General features: G+C 40.4%; 1 protein-coding gene across 5 annotated transcripts in view; it reads left to right on the top strand.

Moving 5' to 3' along the window:
- LOC135493971 (uncharacterized) overlaps positions 1–22,506 on the top strand; it is a 104,999-nt gene that overhangs the window by 33,443 nt on the left and 49,050 nt on the right. For 3 of the 5 annotated variants that reach the window (XM_064781673.1, XM_064781672.1, XM_064781678.1), the window contains exon 2: positions 3,900–4,051. The gene's annotated coding sequence lies outside the window, so the exon portion shown is untranslated. Of the gene's footprint in view, positions 1–3,438; positions 3,458–3,899; positions 4,052–21,232; positions 21,343–22,506 lie in introns of those variants that run through there. The other 2 variants (XM_064781674.1, XM_064781675.1) reach the window with 2 other exon arrangements.

Consider the following 22,506-nt stretch of genomic DNA (forward strand, 5'->3'; position numbering starts at 1 on the left):
TGAAAAAATCGCTTAAGCCACAGACAATAACCTGCCTAATAATCTAATTAGCACAAAAACCAAGAGGTATGAAACAATATGTCAATAACCTTGTAAATACGTTCAACAACAATTGCCGGTATCATCACCCATGGGATCGTACCAAGATACTTACACGGCCTCTCTATAATCATTTAACCATTGCCCTCGTCATCCATCCATTTGGCACCTATACTTAGCAACTTTTACTATTCACCTGCACCTTCTCTTCCCATCATTGTCAACTTGTATATATTGCCAATCATCATTCTTTACAATAACTGCACATCAGAACAAATCAACGAGTGCACGTCAATATCCATGAAAATTAACTGCACGCCTTAAAAGAGCAATAATCCTTGACTCGCTAGTAACAGTGCAATGCCAAAAATTATTGAGGCAAAGTCCACATAGCTAGAACTTGCTACAACTCACATACTATTATTACTGTTGATTCTGTTCGCCATCAAATTAGTCTTCCAACAAAATATTTACTGCCAATTCTGTCTGTATGTAATTACTTGCAATTAATGATATGCTGCTGATTCTGTTCTTTTGTAATAAAGGTCAATATATTTCTACAAAACATCATCCTCCACTCTCTTCATTCATCATCAGACAGTCACAGTGTTTCGCCACATGTCATCCACCAACTCCCAGACTAACGGACCATCTCAAAAGTATCATGACGCCCACGGCATTTGGCAACATCAACCCAAGGAAGAACCAGCAAAAGTTGATAACCAAGGACGCATGCAACATTCAAAAGGACAAGCAGGAAGAACGACTTCAGTTTGCCATAAATCTGTTCTACCCAGAACAAAATCCTGGTGAAATGATCTGAAGCACTCGCCACTATGATAATGGACAGAAAAGATACTTTGACTAGTTCATCTGTCTATCCCCTACTGAAAAGGGTTGGTCCCTCTACCTGTCTTTGTATGGAAACCCTGACACATTTGGGGAACAACCACATATTACACTGGCCCAACTGAAAATGACCAAAGCGTTCACAGGGATACGCTGGCGATTATAAGATTATGACCAAACAACCAACCAGGGCCTTACCAATTAAAATATCTGCAGATTGCTTAAAAAGCAAGACTCTAATCTTCTGTATACAGAACTAATACCCAATCACACCACGCCCTGTGTTTTTTAAAACACTTTTCTTGTTTCAAATGTTTCTTTTCAATAGCGTGGGCAGAAAATAACAGTGTGTTATCATTAAAATATTTAATCCCCAATATATCATACCCTTGAGCCGTTTTGTGACCAGTATTCACCAGACAAAGCCTTAATCCTTTGCTCTCATGTGCATGTGTGTACTAATCTATCTGATAATCTGCTATTTTTCTGCCAGACTGTCTTTTGTGGGCGGTATCTGTAGTACTTAAGCAGATATTATTTGATGATATACTCTGGGGACATATTCAGCCACTTAGATTCTTTGACATGCTCTAACTTCATCGATCTAAGACCGGTTGATTTATTACTATGAATTCGAAACAAAGGTCCAGCTGGGACATGGCATCATGGCCATCGGACAACTAGTCATGTCTATCTAAACTGAACATGTTAAATGGCATCGAAGGACCATATGGATAATTTCTGATCTACAATATGATAAATATTGTCATAGACTTATGGATAGTCCGTCGACCAGGACAAATTGCGATGGATGACAGCATTGGTCAGCAGAACAGGACTGTCCATCTTAGAATTGATTGAGAATGCATCAACTCTTACCAGACCTCTTACAGTCCAAATCACAATTGTCATCCCTACATTCACGTCATTGACGCGCTACCGAGCACGTAGTTAGCGCGTAACTCGCACGTAGGTCGCACGTAATTAGCGCTAAACATGAGAGATAAGCGTGTCACTGGTGCGTCATTGGCACGCAACTCGCGCATACGTTTTGTGTCGATGACGCGAACCAGGATGGATGTCATTTTTGATTTGGACTGTAGATACAGAACAATCAACGACTAGGACCTAATTGCCTCGGGCAGACTCCCAAAAGTAACTTATCAATGTAATCCAATGGCGACTAATCCTAGCCATCTATCGGACTGCTGCGGCTGATGAATTGCGCAGCGGATGGGACTAGATTAGCTTTCACATTGATCCTGGCTCATCAATCTTTTGTGCCTCTGAGCGCTGAAACAAACCGCACTCGCCGATCTCTGCTGTTTCTGTAATCAAGATTTGTGATGAAATTTCTGGCTCATTTCACCTTACCTAATTGGATAGAAGGGAAGTTTTTAAAAAGTTGTGAAAACTTTCATTCTTTTGGCTGATTTGATTGGTTGGACACAGGCGCCAGTGAATCTGCCTTTAAAAATGTGGCAGTCTACAGTAAGCTTCTTTTCTCGGCTATTGGTGTATTAGTGGTGTATTAGATTAGATTTGTTCTGTCAAAAAATGGTAAATTATCAAACAAGAAAAATTTTTGGTTTTTGAATCCCCTTCAAACCTAGGTGTTCAATCTTAAGCACCTCCGAGAAAAGGAGAAAACCTTCCACGCTGATCTGGTATAACCGTAATCAAGAATCAGGATGAAATTTCTGACAGGATTCACCTTTTTAGACTGGTTAATGAGAAAATACTCTAGTTTCGCCGCTACAAGACCACTTGATTTAATTACTTAGAAATCAACGAAAAGGTCAAACCGGAACATGGCATCGTAAATTCCTAACTTCTCTGCTGGGCCAAGTTGAATTCGTTATCAGTGCACAGAGAAACTAAATGTATGATGCACAGTAGTACATGGGCAATATGCGCCTGCCTAAAGACAGTAAAGTCATGTGACTGTGCCAAAATTGGTAAACGTCGAACACTCTCACAAAAATAGGTTACTAATAAAACAAGAAAAGGACAAATCCAAATCCATTAGGGAAATAAGACTTGTATTTCTTTGAGAAGTTTGTGACCGTGCATCCACAAAAATAACACTAGTAAAATTTCACGGCAAACAGTTGTTGATGAATGTTCTCCAAATGTTAATCTGTCTCTGCCCCGGGTCTCCATGCGTAATGGAGGCGCCTTTTGACTGAGTTGCTTCATCTTTCTAATAATCCATATTTCATGAGGCGATGTGATCCACATATCTCTATGCTAAGCATGCTTCTGAATAAATATTCAATAGCAGTTGACCTGACGGGGTGAGCTGAACTTGGGGGACTGCAGAGGCTGTGTCTAGCGGGGGAAGTGGGTGCGGCTACACCTTAGAAAGAGAAAATGGAAGAAGGGTTTTCTGACAATTGACGAAACCCTAAAGGTCTTTGAGTTTGTTAAAACCTCTGCGTGATTTTATTTCCCTGAAAAACCTCTACGGGGTGCTTATCTGTGTTGGCTAAAAACCCTAACAGTTTTTTTCAAAAGCTCGCGTGTGTACTGCTCTCCTGGCAGCTTCAAAGACAAGTTTTTCATGCAGGTAAGTACAAAAAAAAGGGGCAGAGAGCAAACTGCCCAGCTTTACCTCGATCCTGAATACAGCTCTGGTGATCCATGCGATGTCTTGCAAGGGACAAAGTAGGAGGAAACCAGAAACCCCACAGAAACTTACCCAGTCAAAAGTTGCCCCTTCCATCCTCGTGCGGAAGGGGACCAGTCAAGAAAGGAACCCCACAGCCTCTGGGTAGACAGGTATAGAAAAATCCTTGAGGTAGTTGTAAATAATGGCATTTGATAAACAGAAACTACCATTACAAAATGTTTGTCACCCATTTGAGAGAAAAAAGGTGATCTATATTGCTGCAATTATCGACAACATAACAATTTTCTCAAGATCTAATCTTCTCTCTTACCCAAGATCATCGCAACACGACATCTCCATGCAGACATTTACCAATAAACATCTCCGTTCGATCTTTCAGATGGAAACCCTGCGTCGCTGCCTGGTTAGGTGAGCTCATTGCTACAGCAGACGAGAGTTGGCTTTCATGTCAGTAACACTGATAGAAGTGTGGTCTGTTGGATTAACTGGCCTGAAGACACAAGGAATGCTGGACTCATAACAATTCTAAAGGTAAGCTGATTTATTTGATATTCTTAAACTTTTCTAGGCAAAGTGATTCGATTTGATTTTGATATTATCATGTTTCATGCAGAATTTCCTGAACGATTTTCACTTAAACGTCTCTTGGATGGTGTAAAAGACGAGTTTTAAAAATGGAGTTGATAGCTTAGTGCAGTTTTTGTGGAAGATATTTTTGTAATGTAAAAATATTGGAACTCTTCAATTTGAAAGGTTAGCTGATTTTGTTAGATATTCTTTAGCTTTTGGAGGATTTTGTGATTTTATTTTCATATCATCATGTTTCATGCAGAATTTCCTGAACAATTTCCACTCAAACATCTACAGTTACTTCATAATGGTTCAAAATAGGGAATTTTAAAAAGCGTTTGATAGCTCAGTAGAGTCTTTGTAGAAGATTTGTTTGTGATGTTAAAAATATTACACTCTTCAAGGTAACATATTAATTTCAATTTATGTCATTACACATGTTACATGTACATTTTATGTCAAATTCTTTCAACTAGATGAAGATCTAGTAGATGATGTTTCAGTTTCAGTTTCTTTCTATTCTAGAAAGGGGATCTTTTTTTCTCGTGGGCTCAATTTAAAAGAATTGGGGATCTTAAATCTTTGATTGTTGTTTGATATAAAATGAGTTTCTTGTGGTTAAAATGTCAGTGTAAGAATTGGATATTTGCAAGAATAAATAAAGTCTTTATGCATTCTTGTTGTTATTGATCATTGGCAGGATATGGTGTGTTTTATTGAATATTTTCTTTCAAAATCGATAGGTTTTGGACACTGAGTTTGATGACTACTCAAAACATGAACACAACTTGCAGTGACCTGCAATAGTTATCACATGTGACAAAAGTATCTAGTTTGCAGGGGTCATTGGAGATGTCTGCAACAAGAATCGGTCGTCACTTCGACCGCTCATCACAGCAATAATTATTGCAACAGCGATAATCATTGAAGTCGCGGTGATAAAAATCTGGTGTTTGCGTGTCACTGGACCATAGGAGCATTGCTAGAAACTGGTGAATTCCGCCTGTCAAACCCAGATATCAGTCTGACTGTCATGCCCTGTAGCAATGTATAAACAACTTCCATATCTAAGATTTCTGCCTCCTACAGATTTTTTAATCTCCGGTTCTTATTTTTCACATTCAGCATGTTCAGCTTATTAATTTCATTTCTGAGCTTTAAAAAATTATTAAGTATTGATCTTTTCTAGCTGCTTTGAAGATGTTGTATTGTATCGGGATAATGTCAGTGACAGATATGATTTCGTGTATGTTTTTGGTTGAAGTTGGATGCAAGCTGTTGATCATTATTTGGTAAGCACATGTGTCATGACCTTAACATCTCGCAGAGGAGAGATTTGTGTGTCACAGCGCCCTGCGAAAATTACCACTGCGATAAGCGACAAAAAGATTGCTTGTCTGTAGGCAAAGCCGGTCATTGCTGGGATAAATATCGTGAATGACAGAAGTATCTACTTTGCGAGAGTCATTGTGCTGTGACGGCTCATCAGTGCAATAATTATTGCAAGTTGCAAGTGCACCAACTGCTGCGTTGAAACATATTTTGTCTCTTAAATTTATTTGGCCTGGAGTCTGACAACTGAGATTAAATTGTCGCCGATGAGATAATGATCGAGACAATTCTCACAGCTTTGAATAAGCCGCCCATCTCAATTCCATAATTGATTTTATTAATTAGTTTCATTAGATGTTCGAAATGGCTGTCAGATTTCCGAGCCCTGCTGTCATGACTGTTAATCCATTTCATAGTAGGAGTGTTTGAAGTTTCAGATTTGGTGCCATGCTTCGTACCCTTTTTAGAGAAAAAAATTTTTAAACTTTATCACGCAAGTTTTTTCATATTTAATCTACATCTTTCTAATATTTAAAGGGACTCTGATGTCTCCGCAAAATTGGTGCATGATAATTTGCCTCCCGACTTCTAGGGTTGCCAGAATCTTATGCAGTGTACTTAATACAGCAGACTATTGATATATTGGATATTAACACTTTAAAAATTTAGACAATGGCAAAATGTACTGCCGGTACCTGTCTGTTTTGGCAGAAACATTGCGACCAATCTTGCTTTGCAGTTCCTTCAAAATTAACTGGATGGAACTAATGCACTTGGAGTGCCACGATTACCAATCAACCACTTATTGAATGTTCCGTGTTGCGTTCCTCAATTGTACCAATAAGGTCAAAAAAGGATGCAATTTGACTGAAAGAAAACACTCATTGCTTATGAACATGATAAAAACATGACTTATGGTTTTCTGAAGTATCTTGTCTATCAGTGGAAAGTGAGCAGTTATATTTGCTCCGGAGTAGGCACACCACTCACCTCACCCATTTAGCCATAGGGTTCTGCCAGTGGAGTCAACTAGCAGGATATTAATCTCGGCCAAAATAGAAAGCCAAGCCGACTTGAGAATATACAACATTCTAGATTGGCTTTTCTATCACTCGTGATACAGATACATTAGGGCTATAAATTGGAAGAAATCCTAGATCGAGTTTCATCTGGCGTTGAGAGAAATTAAGCCGTGGTACTGAATTCAAAATATCCAATGCCCCGCGGCAAATTTCCCGCGATTGAGAGATCGGATATCTTAAATGACAGCCATCCAACTAAAGGTGGATGAAAGAAAACATCCACGAGGGATCGTCTTCAGAATTGAATTACGGAGATGAGCACAACGAAATGACAGGTATTGAATTTAAGAAATGGCTGAAGGTGTCTGGTGATTGTGGATTTAAAGGGTGAGAAATTTTAAAGCCAGGGTTGAGATAAATACTTAGATGGATAAAAAAGGCAGTCACCACCTGACTTCAACCCTACATTTCCTTATCTTACAACCCTATTCTCATTTTCAACTCGGCTGGGTGAGCTTATGTCGTCAGTCTTGTCCGTCGTCTGCCGTCCGTCGGGCCGTGGGTCTGTCGGGCCGTCCATCCATCCTCATTTTACCTGAACAAGATCAAAATGACAAGACCCAAACCATACATTTCCAGACTTCACCAACCTAACGACAAGAGCCAATCCAGTGTATTTCCTCATTTTACCTGAACAAGATCAAAATGACAAGACCCAAACCATACATTTCCAGACTTTACCAACCTTACGACAAGAGCCAATCCAGTGTATTTCCTCATTTTACCTGAACAAGATCAAAATTATAAGACCCAAACCATACATTTCCAGACTTTACCAACCTAACGACAAGAACCAATCCAGTTATTTCCTCATTTTACCTGAACAAGATCAAAATTACAAGACCCAAACCATACATTTCCAGACTTCACCAACCTAACAACAAGAGCCAATCCAGTGTATTTCCTCATTTTACCTGAACAAGATCAAAATGACAAGACCCAAACCATACATTTCCAGACTTCACCAACCTAACAACAAGAGCCAATCCAGTGTATTTCCTCATTTTACCTGTACCAGATCAAAATTACAAGACCCAAACCATACATTTCCAGACTTCACCAACCTAACGACAAGAGCCAATCCAGTGTATTTCCTCATTTTACCTGTACAAGATCAAAATGACAAGACCCAAACCATACATTTCCAGACTTTACCAACCTTACGACAAGAGCCAATCCAGTGTATTTCCTCATTTTACCTGAACAAGATCAAAATTATAAGACCCAAACCATACATTTCCAGACTTTACCAACCTAACGACAAGAGCCAATCCAGTGTATTTCCTCATTTTACCTAAACAAGATCAAAATTACAAGACCCAAACCATACATTTCCAGACTTTACCAACCTAACGACAAGAGCCAATCCAGTGTATTTCCTCATTTTACCTGAACAAGATCAAAATGACAAGACCCAAACCATACATTTCCAGACTTTACCAACCTAACGACAAGAGCCAATCCAGTGTATTTCCTCATTTTAACCTGAACAAGATCAAAATTACAAGACCCAAACCATACATTTCCAGACTTCACCAACCTAACGACAAGAGTCAATCCAGTGTATTTCCTCATTTTACCTGAACAAGATCAAAATTACAAGACCCAAACTATACATTTCCAGACTTCACCAACCTAACGACAAGAGCCAATCCAGTGTATTTCCTCATTTTACCTGAACAAGATCAGAATTACGAGACCCAAACCATATATTTCCAGACTTTACCAACCTAACGACAAGAGCCAATCCAGTGTATTTCCTCATTTTACCTGAACAAGATCAGAATTACGAGATCTAAACCCTTCATTTCTTCACTTTACAACCCTAAACCTTGAGAGCTAACCAATGTATTACATCCTAATCCAAAGAGTGCATCTTTGTTTCTGTTTTTGCATGAATGATTGATCTGTTTTTTCAGTATAATCGACTCCACACAGAGGATGAGTAATGGTGCGGAAGATTCACTGAAGTCAATTTTGCTGATTTGTTGCTGGGCGATTGATTATTAACCATTTCTCTACCAGACTTTTGTGACTCGTCACAGCTGAACCAGCTGCATGTTGCTCTAAGCTTGGCAGGTAGAGACTGACTGGTTGTTCATTTCACTGTTAGTCTACCTTTTTGAAAATCAGGAAATATGCACAAGACTTGCACATTTGCATTATCTGGATGACCCATCCTCAAACATGTCAAACTGATTGATCTGTCTCAAGGGTTGTCCAGCTCACAGATCTGATAATCCAGTGGACAGCTACAAGTCCATTACCATGTTTGTCTTATGAGTAACAATATATTTGGAGAACACTGACTTGTGTCTATGGGTGATATGAATAGAAACTAGTATATGCTTTAACTTCAATTTTATCCAGGAAGGCCCAGTGTAAATGTACATGGAGTTTTAGATAAAAGCATTTGCTAGTCTTTATTCATATCACCCATGTCTTTTCAGTCTTTCCAAGATATTTCTTGCAGTTTTCTCATTTTAAGAACTGGCCAAGAGAGATCATCCTTTGTACCTTCTGCAAAACATGTTCTCGACAGCTAGTCCATTGACTGTCCTTTGATTGCCAGTTCATTAGACTTCTTTTTCCCTTCCTCTTACTAACTTATTGGAATCAAGGTCCTTTCTATATGTACACAGTCAATAAATACGCACATGACTTGCATATTTGCCTAATCAGGTTCAACCATCCTCAAACTGATTGATCCATCTCAAGGGTTGTCCAGCAGATAGATCTGATTATCCTGTGGATGGCTACAAGTCCAGTACCATGTTCGTGTTATAAGTAACAAAGTCTTGGGAGAACACCTGTGTCCATATGTCTCATCAGTCTTCAAAGATATTTCATACAGTCGAGTGGCGTAGAGTCCAGTGTCAGTTGCACTTTCTGCCATAACATGTTGTCAACTGCTAGTCCCTTCACTGTCATGTGATTGTCAGCTCATTTGATTTCCTTTTCCCTTTCTCTTACTAACTTATTGGAATCAATGTCCTTTCTATAGATACACAGCCAGTAAATACCCACGAGAGTTGTATATTTGCCTTATCTGGTTGAACCATCTCAGACTAATTGATCTGTCTCAAGGGTTGTCCAGCGCGTATAGATCTGATTATCCAGCTGCTGCATTTGTCTTATTAGTAACAACGCATTTGAAGCATAATCCTGTTATTTTCACTCTACCAACTATCCTTTATTCTGTGGAGACGTTCTCACAGTACATTGATGTGGAAAACTGGCCAGGTTCAAACGGGTTTCTTTAAAGTGGTCATTCGCTTGAGCTTTTTGCCAAATATTTGCATTCTTTCTTCTGAATCTTTTTCGTCCAGCGGGGCCGATTTTTCTTCCTCGAGAGACATTCTGGCTGCTTATTGATATGGGCAACTGGTCGCACTCAGTCATTCCTTTGAACTATTTGAAAAGCATTTTTGCCAAGTCCTGAGCCTTGTTTGTCTTACAGGAAAAGCTTTTTCTTCCCTGGGAGACATTCTGGTAGCTGATCGATGTGGGCAAATGGTCCACAGTCAGAGTAGTCATTCCGTTGAACTGTTTGAAAGACTTATTCTTGACCTTTTAATTTTTATTTGACATCCTAACACAACCTCGATTGCTCTAAAAATCAGTAAAAAATACAGCCGTAAAAACAGCACCTTGTTTTATCAGCAGCAGTCTCAACCTTTCAATTGTGATGTGGTTGGTGCATGGAGTTGCACATGTTCTGTTGGATTAGATGAAACAATGTAATGGCAGAAAATAGTTTTCAACCGGTTTTTTAGCAGACATTTTAATTGTTGGTGTATTGGAATTGAAATTAACACCACATTGGCGGGTCACGGTATTTCGAGATCTCGATTTATATCAGAGACCTGCCAGTGCAGTGTTTATTTCTTAAACCCATTGGTAGGCCATTACTATCTGTCAGTCTGTATCATTCTAGCTGAGCATCCAGTATTACCCTTTGGAAAAAAATTCCTGCTCTCCATTGATCTTGAGAACTCGGGCAGAGACAAACTGGATATTGGTCATCTGAATTTTTTCCAAATATTTACATTGGCTAATAACATATCGGGAATCTTTCATCTGATTTATTCTTTGGGGAGGCGCTGTCAGTACAGTGATGTTGATAACTGGCCTAGTTCAAAGCAGTCGTTAATCATAACTTCCTGCCAGACAGTTCCGTTATCTCCGTGACCATCAGACTATTATGTTCTCCTCCCCCACCCCACCCCCCCCCCCCCCCCACTGCATGATGAAGAGGGTAAAAGCTGCTACTGACATTTTTTTCCTCTCTCCCGAATCCTGATAGTTATTTTTGGACAATCCTGGAATACTGTAAAGACCTTTCCCCTCTTCTATAGCTATGGCTTTCCTCTTTCTACCATTATTGGTGTCGATATTTGTTCCTTGTACGCTGAGTTATCAAGGACTAGCAAGGTTCCCCACGTTTGTTCTGATTGATCTCTCATGGGCTATAAGTCTTGTATCAGATTACCCGGTGGATACAAGTTGAGGGCCATGTTTGTCATATTGCTATGAACAATTATCTAAGATGTTGTCAAGAGATACTGTGTCATGATTGGAGGTGGCACTTCTGTCTATGCTTGTCTATCACCGGAGCGTGATTTTCAGAGGATTTTGGGGATTTTCCAATTTTTAGCTTCGTGATCATTTCACATTACATGATAACTAACTTTCAATTCATGTTATCAAAAATTTATAAGGCGAGCTTATTTTTGATGTTATCTCTAACTTCAAATCACAGCATTGTAGAACATTATTCCAATCGTCTAGTTGCTTTGATGCCAGTCCAGAATGATGGGAACTGCATTAGTTACAGTATACTGGCATGGTTATTGCTTTGCGTGGACGCTGAGTTTCTCCCTCTGGTGTCCTCTGTCTTCTGTGGTTGGGCTTTTTGTAAGGATTCCTCTACCATAAGGTAGACTGCCTGTCAGTGCTTTCACTTACTTAATTAATTACTTACTTAGTCCTCCTTTTGCACATAAGTCTTCAATCTTCTGTCTCCACCCACCTGGGTTGGCAGCCTGTCTGTGGATGTTTCCCCAGGTCAGACCAGACTGCCTCATGTCCATTTTTTCTGTTTGGCACAGGTGAGGGCAGGTCAGGACTTTCAGCTCTTCAAATTTGTCTGCCAAAGTTAAGGAGTGACATCTACCCGATTTGTTTTTCGGTGTGTTCCAGCTTATAGATTCGTTTCCTAGGAGGCCAATCTCTCCCTCCCCCGGCTTGCTTAGCAGTCCACGCACACTTCTATCAAACATTTGTCAAAGCCGCCTGGTAATACGGTGGTTAGATCACAGTTTGTTAGCTTGGAGAAAAACAGCGTAAATGATGTCCGAGCTAATGGAACATGCTTTGGATGGTCCAGTTTCGTGTTGGAAATGGGATATTCTTTTAGGGTTGGTGTGTCATCATGTGAGAAAGCACGCAAAGTGCTGAATCAAAGGTAAAACCTAGGAGACTTTGCTTTTGTGACCGTTGGTTGCTTTGCGCTGTTATGGTTGGGCAGCATGCATTTGGTTTTGCGTGCCTCAGTGTTTGACCAAGGAGAGGTGTCCACCTACACACAGTTGCCTATTTGACAACTTGCCCTTTATCGCTCCACAAACGAGTAATTTCTGTCACTACAACTCAGCAAAGACAATATGGTGATTGATTTCGATATAAAATAGTCAGCGAAGAAATGAATTAAAGGTAAATCCCTGGAGACTTTGCTTTTGTGAGCTTTGGTTGCTAAGCGTTTCATGGTACGGCGCAGGTAACAGTGATAGAAATTTAGTGGGTTTTTTTACTTTTATTTGATCGAAAATGACTTGTATGCACATTTGTCTTTAGTACACCAACCTCCACAACTTCTGTAAGTGGGCAGCCATGCAGATTTATTGGTTTCATATTCTAAAATAGAACTCGAATAAAACCCCATTAGCCAGCAAGAAAAATTAAGAACTAATCAAGTTTTAAAAAGAGTCTTCCTCTAATTGGCAATTCTATCATCAACACTTCTCCAAATTCTGGTTCTCAAAGTTTTCATTACTCGCAAATGCATCGCCAATAGCAAAAATCTTTTTTAGCATTCACAGCAATGTTTACAGAAGAAACCAGTTAATTGATTAACTTCTTCAGATTGCTTGGTTGAGAATGTTGCATGCCACAACAATTCCTCAGACATGTTAGAGGAATGACGTGCGCCATACTAAATCAGAATAAAGCGGCCCTGTTGTGACACAGGAATCTAACCAGCGCTATAAATGAAATGTTTTGCCAAAAATACTGCCAAATTTTCTATGCCAGACATGATATTGGCTGTATATCTGATTTAGAGTGTTTGATCAGTTGATAGAATACATCTTGAATTATGATAAATGGTAATTCAATTCAAATTCAGTTATACTATTCCACCATCTGATCTGGTGTCCTCAAAACTGCTCAGATTTATGAATGAGAACGTATTCCCTTTGGTTTTTATCAGGCCATTCTAAACTCATTATTTTTATAAGTATTTCATGACAGGTTTTCTTTCAATCCTGGTTTAAGATGATTAGTCCTTGAATTATATCAACTTCCTTTGCTCATTTTTAAAAGTGTATAGGTGTGGAATGAGTGAAGCGAAATACTGTGCCCAGATTGGAAAACCTAAGTCGTTGATTGGCAAACATTTTTAAGAATTTGACCAATTCCAACCAGAAACGGCTTGCGAAGGAATTAAATCAGAATAGGTTACAACAAACATACTATGCATCCCAGCCTGTAGAGGTCTTTCAGAATAATAAAACCCCCCAAAATCTTTTTGAACTGGTGAAAAACCTCCAAGGTTCAATTGCTCAAAAACCCTTATCTCTAAGACTCTAGCTTCTAGCAGGACCTTGTCCCCTGACGTTCTACTTCAGCTAGTTAGTTGCTTTGATCTGTGGGGAGATGATCAGACCTGCCTGGAGATATATCCGCCTAATCACATTTGTTCAGATTGTTAACTGTGCTGCCTGCTGCAGTCTCTTGGGTGTTGATTACAGCAGAGCTGGTCACTGTTGTTGAAAATGTCACCTGAGAGAACTGAGGTTATTGTGGGTCAGCGATTGGTATCTATGATCATGTTTTGATGTGTATGGTGACTTCTATGTTTATAAAAAGGCTGATAACATGGCAGGGAGTGCCAGTGCTCTCAAGAGACTGTGACCTGAGAGCAGCCAATGTTGTAAACGCCTGCCTGGCCAAGAACGAGAGTGAGACACCGACTTGGTCCATGGCAAGATTGCTAGAGAAGGTCAACAGGGGAGATGGTGCAAGTGTACTTCTACAGGGAGAGATAACCACAAACTGCCTGGCCAAGAACAAGAGCGAGACACCAACTTGGTCCATGGCAGGATTGCTAGAGAAGGAGGTCAACAGGGCTGATGGTGCAAGTGTACTTCTACAGGGAGAGATAGCCACAAACTGCCTGGCCAAGAACAAGAGCAAGACACCGACTTGGTCCATGGCAGGATTGCTAGAGAAGGAGGTCAACAGGGCTGATGGTGCAAGTGTACTTCTACGGGGAGAGATAGCCACAAACTGCCTGGCCAAGAACAAGAGCGAGACACCAACTTGGTCCATGGCAAGATTGCTAGAGAAGGAGGTCAACAGGGGAGATGGTGCAAGTGTACTTCTACGGGGAGAGATAGCCACAAACTGCCTGGCCAAGAACAAGAGCGAGACACCAACTTGGTCCATGGCAAGATTGCTAGAGAAGGTCAACAGGGGAGATGGTGCAAGTGTACTTCTACGGGGAGAGATAGCCACAAACTGCCTGGCCAAGAACAAGAGCAAGACACCGACTTGGTCCATGGCAGGATTGCTAGAGAAGGAGGTCAACAGGGGAGATGGTGCTAGTGTACTTCTACGGGGAGAGCAGACGGGTATCAACTCAAATAAAAGATTGGTACGATCACCAGTAGTGGGGTCAGAACTCTTTTGACATGCTCAGGGAAGAGGGCTGGCGTGGATGCCAGAGCCACTACTCATCTTACACCTGGACAAGAACTAGAACAGAACAACACCATATAAAGTAGATTATCTAAACAGGTAGATGAATCCGCTATTCCAATTCTTTTATTGCAGAGTGTCCTCTAAAGTAGAGTAAAAGGAGTTGCCCATGATCATAAACATCTTTCTTCGTTTGAAATCGATTGAGTAGAAATGGCAGACTATTTGAAGCCTCGGCAAAATCCCTTGGAGATATGATACTATCATTATGTCTACTCAATTAGAACTGATCTTTCCAGTAGAGCCCTTGGTGATTTTGTGCTCAGTACTTCAAATTCTTGATTAGTCTGCTTGTGATTACTGGAAGAAGTTTTGGTGATTGAAGTTTGATATCATGAATGTTTGACTCCTTGATGAGGTGACATTTGAATGGAAGCCTGACCTTTTCCTTGCAATTTGACCCTCTTCTGGCCTCTGGCCATCTTGAAAATCCTTTTTTGGTTGGATACTGTTGGCCCTGTTGATAATTGATAAGGGGACATTCAGATGTGGGTGTGGCCTGCCAGAGCCCTCCCGATAGGTCAAACACATTTGATCTAACTAATGGTAGACCCCATGATGAGGTGACATTTGAATAAGAGCTTTTATATCAGAGCCTTCCCTCCAGTTGAGTGATAAGTTAAGTGATAAACTGATAAGTATTGAATATACTTTGATGAATCTGACACATTAGCCGCACGTACACCACCTGAAAATGGACCACCAATCTTGGTTCGCGAACCAATGCCGCACCATCGAAAATCCACCAAGTGCGTACACCAGCCCTGCAGCTAGTTATAAAATCCGGCTACAGATGGCGCGCAAACAATAAGCAGAAAGCGCCATTTCGAAAACGCCGCCTGGAGCCGAACCATCCAACTAGCTAATTGCCGATCCATTTGCGCGTACACCACGACAAAGCCGAGCTTTTAACAAGCCGGGCGAATTTGGACCATCAAGCTTGGTGGGACAAATTCGCCCGGCAATTTTTATCGGCAATGGATTGCCGAACCAATTTGTCGCGGCAATGTGGTGGTGTACGTGCAATTGGTCCACCAATATTTCGTGGTGTAAGCGCAGCTATTGTGAGAGTGACCTGCGAGAAGGCTCCCTGGTGATAGATCATGTTTGATCTAACAACTGCAGGTCTCCTTAATGAGGGGACATGCTGATGTGAGTGACCTGCCACAACACTCCCTATAAGACGATACACTTTTAATCTTTGATGAGTTGACATCCTTATATGAATGTGACCTGCCAGAACCCACCCCCACACCCTTTTAAATCCTTCTACTTTGATCTGACTGCTGTTGAATTCCTCGATGAGGTGACATTCATATGTGAGCGTGACCTGCCGAGACCCCCCAAGCAGATCCATCAAACTAATTTGAAAGCGCCAAGAGTGTCACCTCAACATGAATGTTTTCACACAGAAGCGTGACTTTTGAATCTAACCTGGAAATACCCTCCTTGTAGATCTACTGAGCTCATTTGAAAGCGCTGACGAACATCATCTCGCCATTGATGATCCTACGATATTATCGATGGTCAATGTGTCTCATCTGATTATTGATATTTACATGGCCAGGGATGTGTAGAGTTATTTGATTTGCAATCTCGAGGGTGTGCAATCAGCGCTTCAATCATTCTGTCGATTGTGTTGGGACTGGCCGGGGTGGCAGACGTGCAGCAGACGTGCAATGTTTACTATTGCATACAGCTTTCAACATTTGACCTTATTACATTCGGTAAGTTACAGTTGGATGAGGCTGGATTTACAACATCCTTCCCAAATCTGCCTCAGCCTCCTTTGTCAGTTTCTTGACAGTTGTATCGTCTCTATCGATTAAATGACACAGAGGAGAACATTCTTGATTGCGTGAGATTTCCTTTCTTCGGTATCCACGCAACTTCTTGCCGTACTTCTCTATTGGCATTCTCTGGAACATTTGTGTGTCATGTTGAAGTGATCCTAACAACATTGACCTGTCTTAAAGGAAACCTGAAGTGAAGCGCTTATATAAACAATAAGGTTTGGATGGCCCAGTTAATCCTTTGGCAGGAATTAGTTCTCATTCAAAAATTGGAGCAGTTTCGAGGACCACAGACAGTGGCCGAGTACTCAACTTAATTTTCATCCCTTGAAAAGCACCTCTACTCATGTTTTGTATCAAGGAATCTAAGTAAAACCATTAGCCAAGATTCCTGCTGGCAGTATTAGTTACATAACATTATGGATGAAATGTTATGTTACATAGCATCATGAATAAAAGGTTATACGTTACATAACATTGTGAATGAAATGTTATGTTATAAATACTACTTTTTGATGCCAGCCAGGATCTTGGCTGATGGTCTGATTTTGATTGTTTGATAAACTTCATTTTGAATATAAAGTGGAACCTCCCTTAGCGAAACACCTCTCTATTAAGGACAACCTTTCTGTTAAGGACACTAGTTTTTGTCCCAAATTGGTTGTTTCCATTCAATTTGACTTCTCTTTTAAGGACAGCACTTGTCAGTCGAGAGGGTGTCCTTAATAGAGAGGTTCTACTGTACCTGAATGGTGATACTATTCATGGGATTAAAATGAAGCTGAGTAAATCATATAGTGCTGGTTATGTTCTTATGTCTGTATAATGGCAGGGCCTCTTTAATACTGTTCTTCAATACTTATCATGAAACTACTCAACAATGTCTTGTGGATACTCTCTTGTTGCCATGACTATGATTAAGATAAATGTACTGAATGACGAAGATCAGTTAGGTTTTTTGTGTGCTACATGGAAGGCTTTCCCAAGAACATCAAGAGATTTGTTCAGATACGAAAACTTTTTTCTGAAAACATGCTCTCAGAACTACTTGGCAGGCAATCATGTGGGTAATACCAGAAATGCATAAGCGAGCGTAGCAATGTTTTAGCAAGGACTAGGATCAAGACGAATGTTGAGTAAAACCTCTCTATTAAGGACACTCTTTGGACTGACAAATGCTGTCCTTACAAGGGAGGTGTTTACAGAGGTTAAATTGTATAGAAATGACCAATTTGGGACAAAATTACTGTCCCTAATAGAGAGGTTGTCTTAGGCTTTCTCAAGAACATCGAAAGATGTGTTCAAAAAGGCCTACTAACCTTTTGCTAGAAAATACTTTCTGTTAACTGGCAAATTTTGATGTTCGTTGATTGGAAAAGCTGAAAGAGAACTTTTCTAATCTGCCAAAATAAAAATTGTGTTAAAAATATTTTCCCAAATATTTGGCCCATAGAAATAGGTGGAAGAATGTTATGGTTTGCAGTAATTGTTGTTTTTTTGTGGTATACATAGAGTATGTAACGCAAGAACCTAGAAATATTTGTTCAGATACAGATACAAAAATATGTTGCTCATCAGAATGTTCATCTTGAAAAACTCAACTACAGCTTATAACTCTCTGAACTTGCGGCCACCAGAACATATTGTGAACAAGTTTTCACCAACGCATGGCACTTATGACGATAAAGAAGAAATATGTTTTCCTACATCAAAGGATTAATGAGGAACAAGCGCCATTAGTTCGTGTCCTGGGATTGGCTGTTTGTGTGTTTGCAGACAGACAACGGCAAAGTGATCTATATCTGTGTTTTTTCGTGTGATTTACTTTTTGTAAGTGATCTGTATCTGTGTTTTTTCATGTGATTTACTTTTTGTTGTATGGTCTGGATGTTGTATCACTTGATTAAAAGTTGTACCACCATTCAAATATTCCCCAAAGGTGTTTTTCTTGAAACGACTGTTAGCAGGATCTTGCAGCCACCCCATCGCTGAAGGTCATTAGTGAGGTTTCATGATCTTATTCCGAGAACCAATAAATGATAATTTTTCACATTTAGTTGACCAGATACAGTTCAATGTATAAAGTCTTTTGACAAGTGGAGACAGCGATGTAAACAGTCCGTCAAAACACTGAAAACCGTGAAAAACCGTCTGTCCCGTTCTGCAGAATCACGGTCGGGAATGCGAAACCCATTTCTATATATCTATTAACAAGAAAGGGAACAAGAACCATTCTCAGTTAATTGGTTTCGGAACAGGATAGCGAAACCTCACTATTGTTAGGATTACTTCGTCAGATCTGATGAGAGATGTTGATAACCAGTCTAGGACCTGTCTTAGGAAGTTTTGAAACCAATTAAAAGCATGCATTGATCGACACTTTCCCAATAGATTGATGGAAAGATTGGTCCCATGTCTTTGATTTTTATGGCGGGGCGAGACAATTTCATTAGCCAAGAACTGTTACCCCTTAGCAGCCTTTCAACATGTTAAATTTTTGCATTTGTGAAGTTGTGAAGAAAATGAGAACGTACATGTTTTTGTCAGCGGTAAAAGCGAGAAAGCCGAAACACTGATTGTGCATAATTCACGTTACAGTGTGGCCTACCAGATACAGCAACCTTAGTGTAACGTATAAGAACCTTATTATTGATAGTCTAATATCAATACTCAGTGACCTATCTATCCATAAAACCCGACCCTAATCGTTTCATAACCCGGGGGCCGTAATATCATCTGCCATCTGCCGGCAATAACGTCTTTGATTTCCCGTCAAATCATCCGATTGACATCGTTTCACTTGAGGCGCGGGGAATCTGTGTCGCCCTGCGACCTGTTCCTTCAGCAACGATCAATTAAGGCAACCTGTCAATCAATCATTGGGTAGCTAATGGAATACTGTCAATCAGGTTGGTCTTATCTGCAATCAGTTAGACGGCCAAGGTTTTGATCCTGTACTGAATGTTGGCAGCTAAAAGTCTTACACGCAATGATATTCTAATTTAAGGTAACTTTTATGGCCAAAATTGTTTTAAATATGATTTATGATATATGAAATGTTGCGACAAGATCAGGATACAAGTCCATTACCCTTCAATGGGCGAACAGATTTTAATGGGGGGGGGGGTTATAGGCAGTAGCTAGGGGGTCAAATTGGTGGTCTTCAGGTGACTAATATGCATATTTTGGCGACTAGGTTATGTTATGTTATGATTCAGCTATAGATAAATACCTCATACAAGTTTGAGTTGTTTGATGTACTGTGAGAGAGAAGAGACCCCTGTTGGTGACTCTGTCTACCTTTATCTGACCTACTAGGCTCCTGCCTATAGACCCCCTTAAATGAATCTAAATGCCCAAGTTAAAACTCCAGTCCATGGGGGGATACAAGTTTTAAACAGACATGTTAGTTCCCACTATTGTGAAATCCTATTGCAATGATGATGACTAAATGCATTAGCTTCATGTGCACAAGACCATGAATGATACTCCATATTCGGATTATTATTGTCTGCAGGTGGTAGTGCGATTTACTAAATGGAGTATTGATGGATAATACTGATAAATTGCCTCATCTCTCCGCCATTTTTTTGTCGGTCAATGTCCCCGAGTGCTCCAAGCTAGTGCACGCTATCACTCAATTACCTGTGATGCTAGAGCCAATATGATCAACAAACTAGCTGATTGCTAGCTCATAGCTGTCAGATGATTTGGAGATGAATTTTTTTGGAAGGTTTGACTTGATCGCAGGTGGTTTCATTATATTGGTAAATGGTGCGATATGCTGCTAATAAAAGGGTTCATTGGCCTCTATCATATGAACCAGCTGTACCATTAATGCCGGATTAAGTCATATACTGGTGCGCCATATGGCCTAGTCCAGTTGACCAAGGTCAAATACAGTACCTGTCAACAGTAGCATCCCTCATCAAGTGGTCAAATTGGTTTGAGCTGCATCAGGAAAGCACCGAGGCATATATTAGTATGCCATATGCAGTCTAGTTGATCACATCGTCAAATACAGGATAAGTATTCCTCAACAGGGGCCTAATTGTTTTGAGCTGCTGCATCAGGAAAGCACCAAGGCATATCCTAGTATGCCATATGGCCCAGTCCAATTGACCAATTACACAAATACAGGAATTGTCAAAAGTAGCAACCCCAATCAAGTGTCAAATTAGTTTGAGCTGCATTTGGAAAGCATCATGCCTGTTCCCTGAAGATGACAATTTGCAATGGTCATTAAAGATACTTTCAACAAAAATCTGTGATCACTGCGGTGGACGAATTATCCCCAAACTAAAGATATTTGTTGTACAATACAGCAACTATTATAGCAGGTCGCAGCGACAAAAATTGCTCATTTGCGCAGTGCTTTTGTTTCAGGTGATATATTTATCAGAAGTATGGGAAGTATGTCGGTAGTCAGAATACAGTGGAACATCTCCTATTACAATTCTATTCATTAGCGTGAGTGCCTGGTTCCCGCACATTTTACACTTATGTCAATTTACCCAGCGAATGTTGTACGTTTGTCACATGGCGTCTGCGACATTATCGGGACAAATTACCCTTCACTAATGGAACCTGATCAATAATAAAATGCACACAACATGCATTATTTTGGTTTCTGCGATAACACCACTGTTCAGTTGTGGGATAACCATTTGGTAGACGCATCAGCTGCTACCAGGCAGTGAGATTAGATTAAAACAGCTCCCTGTGCCACAAACTATATGATAACTGGAGACTGCTACTTGCAGGAAGCAAGGTTTCCCGAAGGAACGGGAGGAATTCAATAAAGAAGAGGAAGCATGAAAACATTATAATCTGCGGTCAAGGTATTTGATTTGGGAGTCAATGGTGGACTTTCTCTATATAATCATAAAACTCTCCAGTGATATTGGGATTATCAGTTTATCAGCGATAAAGGTTACGAGGATAATTTTCCATTTTCATATTGTTTCATTGCAAAGACCTTGATATCATCGAGCGGTTTTGTATGGTAAGTGGTTGTTGAACTCTATCATGTAATACTGTTATTTCACTCATAGTATCTCAACGTCAGTGTGCTACATGACATTTTGAGGTTTTGAATTTGTCAACGCAACAATACCTGGATAGGGAAACATGCCATGCAAACAAGAAAAACACACACAATTTCGACATCTTATAACGACAAGTTTTGAAAGGTTGTCCACGACCTACTTACCAGTCATACTTATCCATAAAGGGTTGCCACTGCAAAGGTGGTGATGCTTGTCTACCCAACTATCATGTTGTTATCAGTTATGATCGTCTTGGGTGAAAGCTATTTCCCTGGTTCGTATTTCTGTTGGTCAAAAAGGTTTATCATTGACTAGACTACTGCTTCTTTCCTTGAGTACAAGTCAAGAGCTACAAAACTAGCATTCTAAACGGCCGAATGTTCTCTGTTCTTTATTTTTGCAATTTGCAATGGAGGTTTTTCATGTAATCCGGAAAATATAAGACGGCCATGGAAATTGGTTGGTCACCGTATCAAGTCTCTAAGACTGCACGTGATATCTGTATGATTTGGTGATCAGATTTTCTCTCTGAGCTGATTGCCACGACTTCATCATCAATTCCTATTAGCCTCATCTTTGCCATCCCTACTATTGTTCGATCAGGTTGTATTGTTGTGGATGAAAACAATTTCCATGGTCCATAGTTTCAGAGGCTGAAAAGATTCATCATTCTCCAGTGCAGATGTCTTCAGGTTCAAGCAAATAGCTACAAAGAGAAACTATCAGGATGTGTTATAGGCTGAAACAGTTTTGTATTCTTCTTCTTCTTCTTCAGCGTTTGCTCTGCACTTGGAGGGGTCATTCTCCTAGGAGTAATCCTCCTCCAAGGCGGGATGAGCGTATCCTGCGTGCCACTACGGTTAGGCGCCAATTGGGTTTATTGGCCTAGTGGTCTGACTTTGGCGAGAGAGATAGAGTCCACGCAAGCTACTCATTTTTCTCACTTGGTGGGGTCTTAGCTTGCCCTGGCATAGACACCAGGTACAAGGAACCTCGGTTTTGAGTCTCATTCGAAGGACTGTGAAGAGCCAGGAATTTTAGTTCCTTGAAAGCCACGCCAGTTCATCCAGACATACGATCCTGGGTTCTCCCCGGGATCGAACCCGGGCCCTATCGCGTGG

The sequence above is a fragment of the Lineus longissimus genome, chromosome 9 (genome assembly GCF_910592395.1).
Source record: "Lineus longissimus chromosome 9, tnLinLong1.2, whole genome shotgun sequence".
Taxonomy (NCBI): Eukaryota; Metazoa; Nemertea; class Pilidiophora; order Heteronemertea; family Lineidae; genus Lineus; species Lineus longissimus.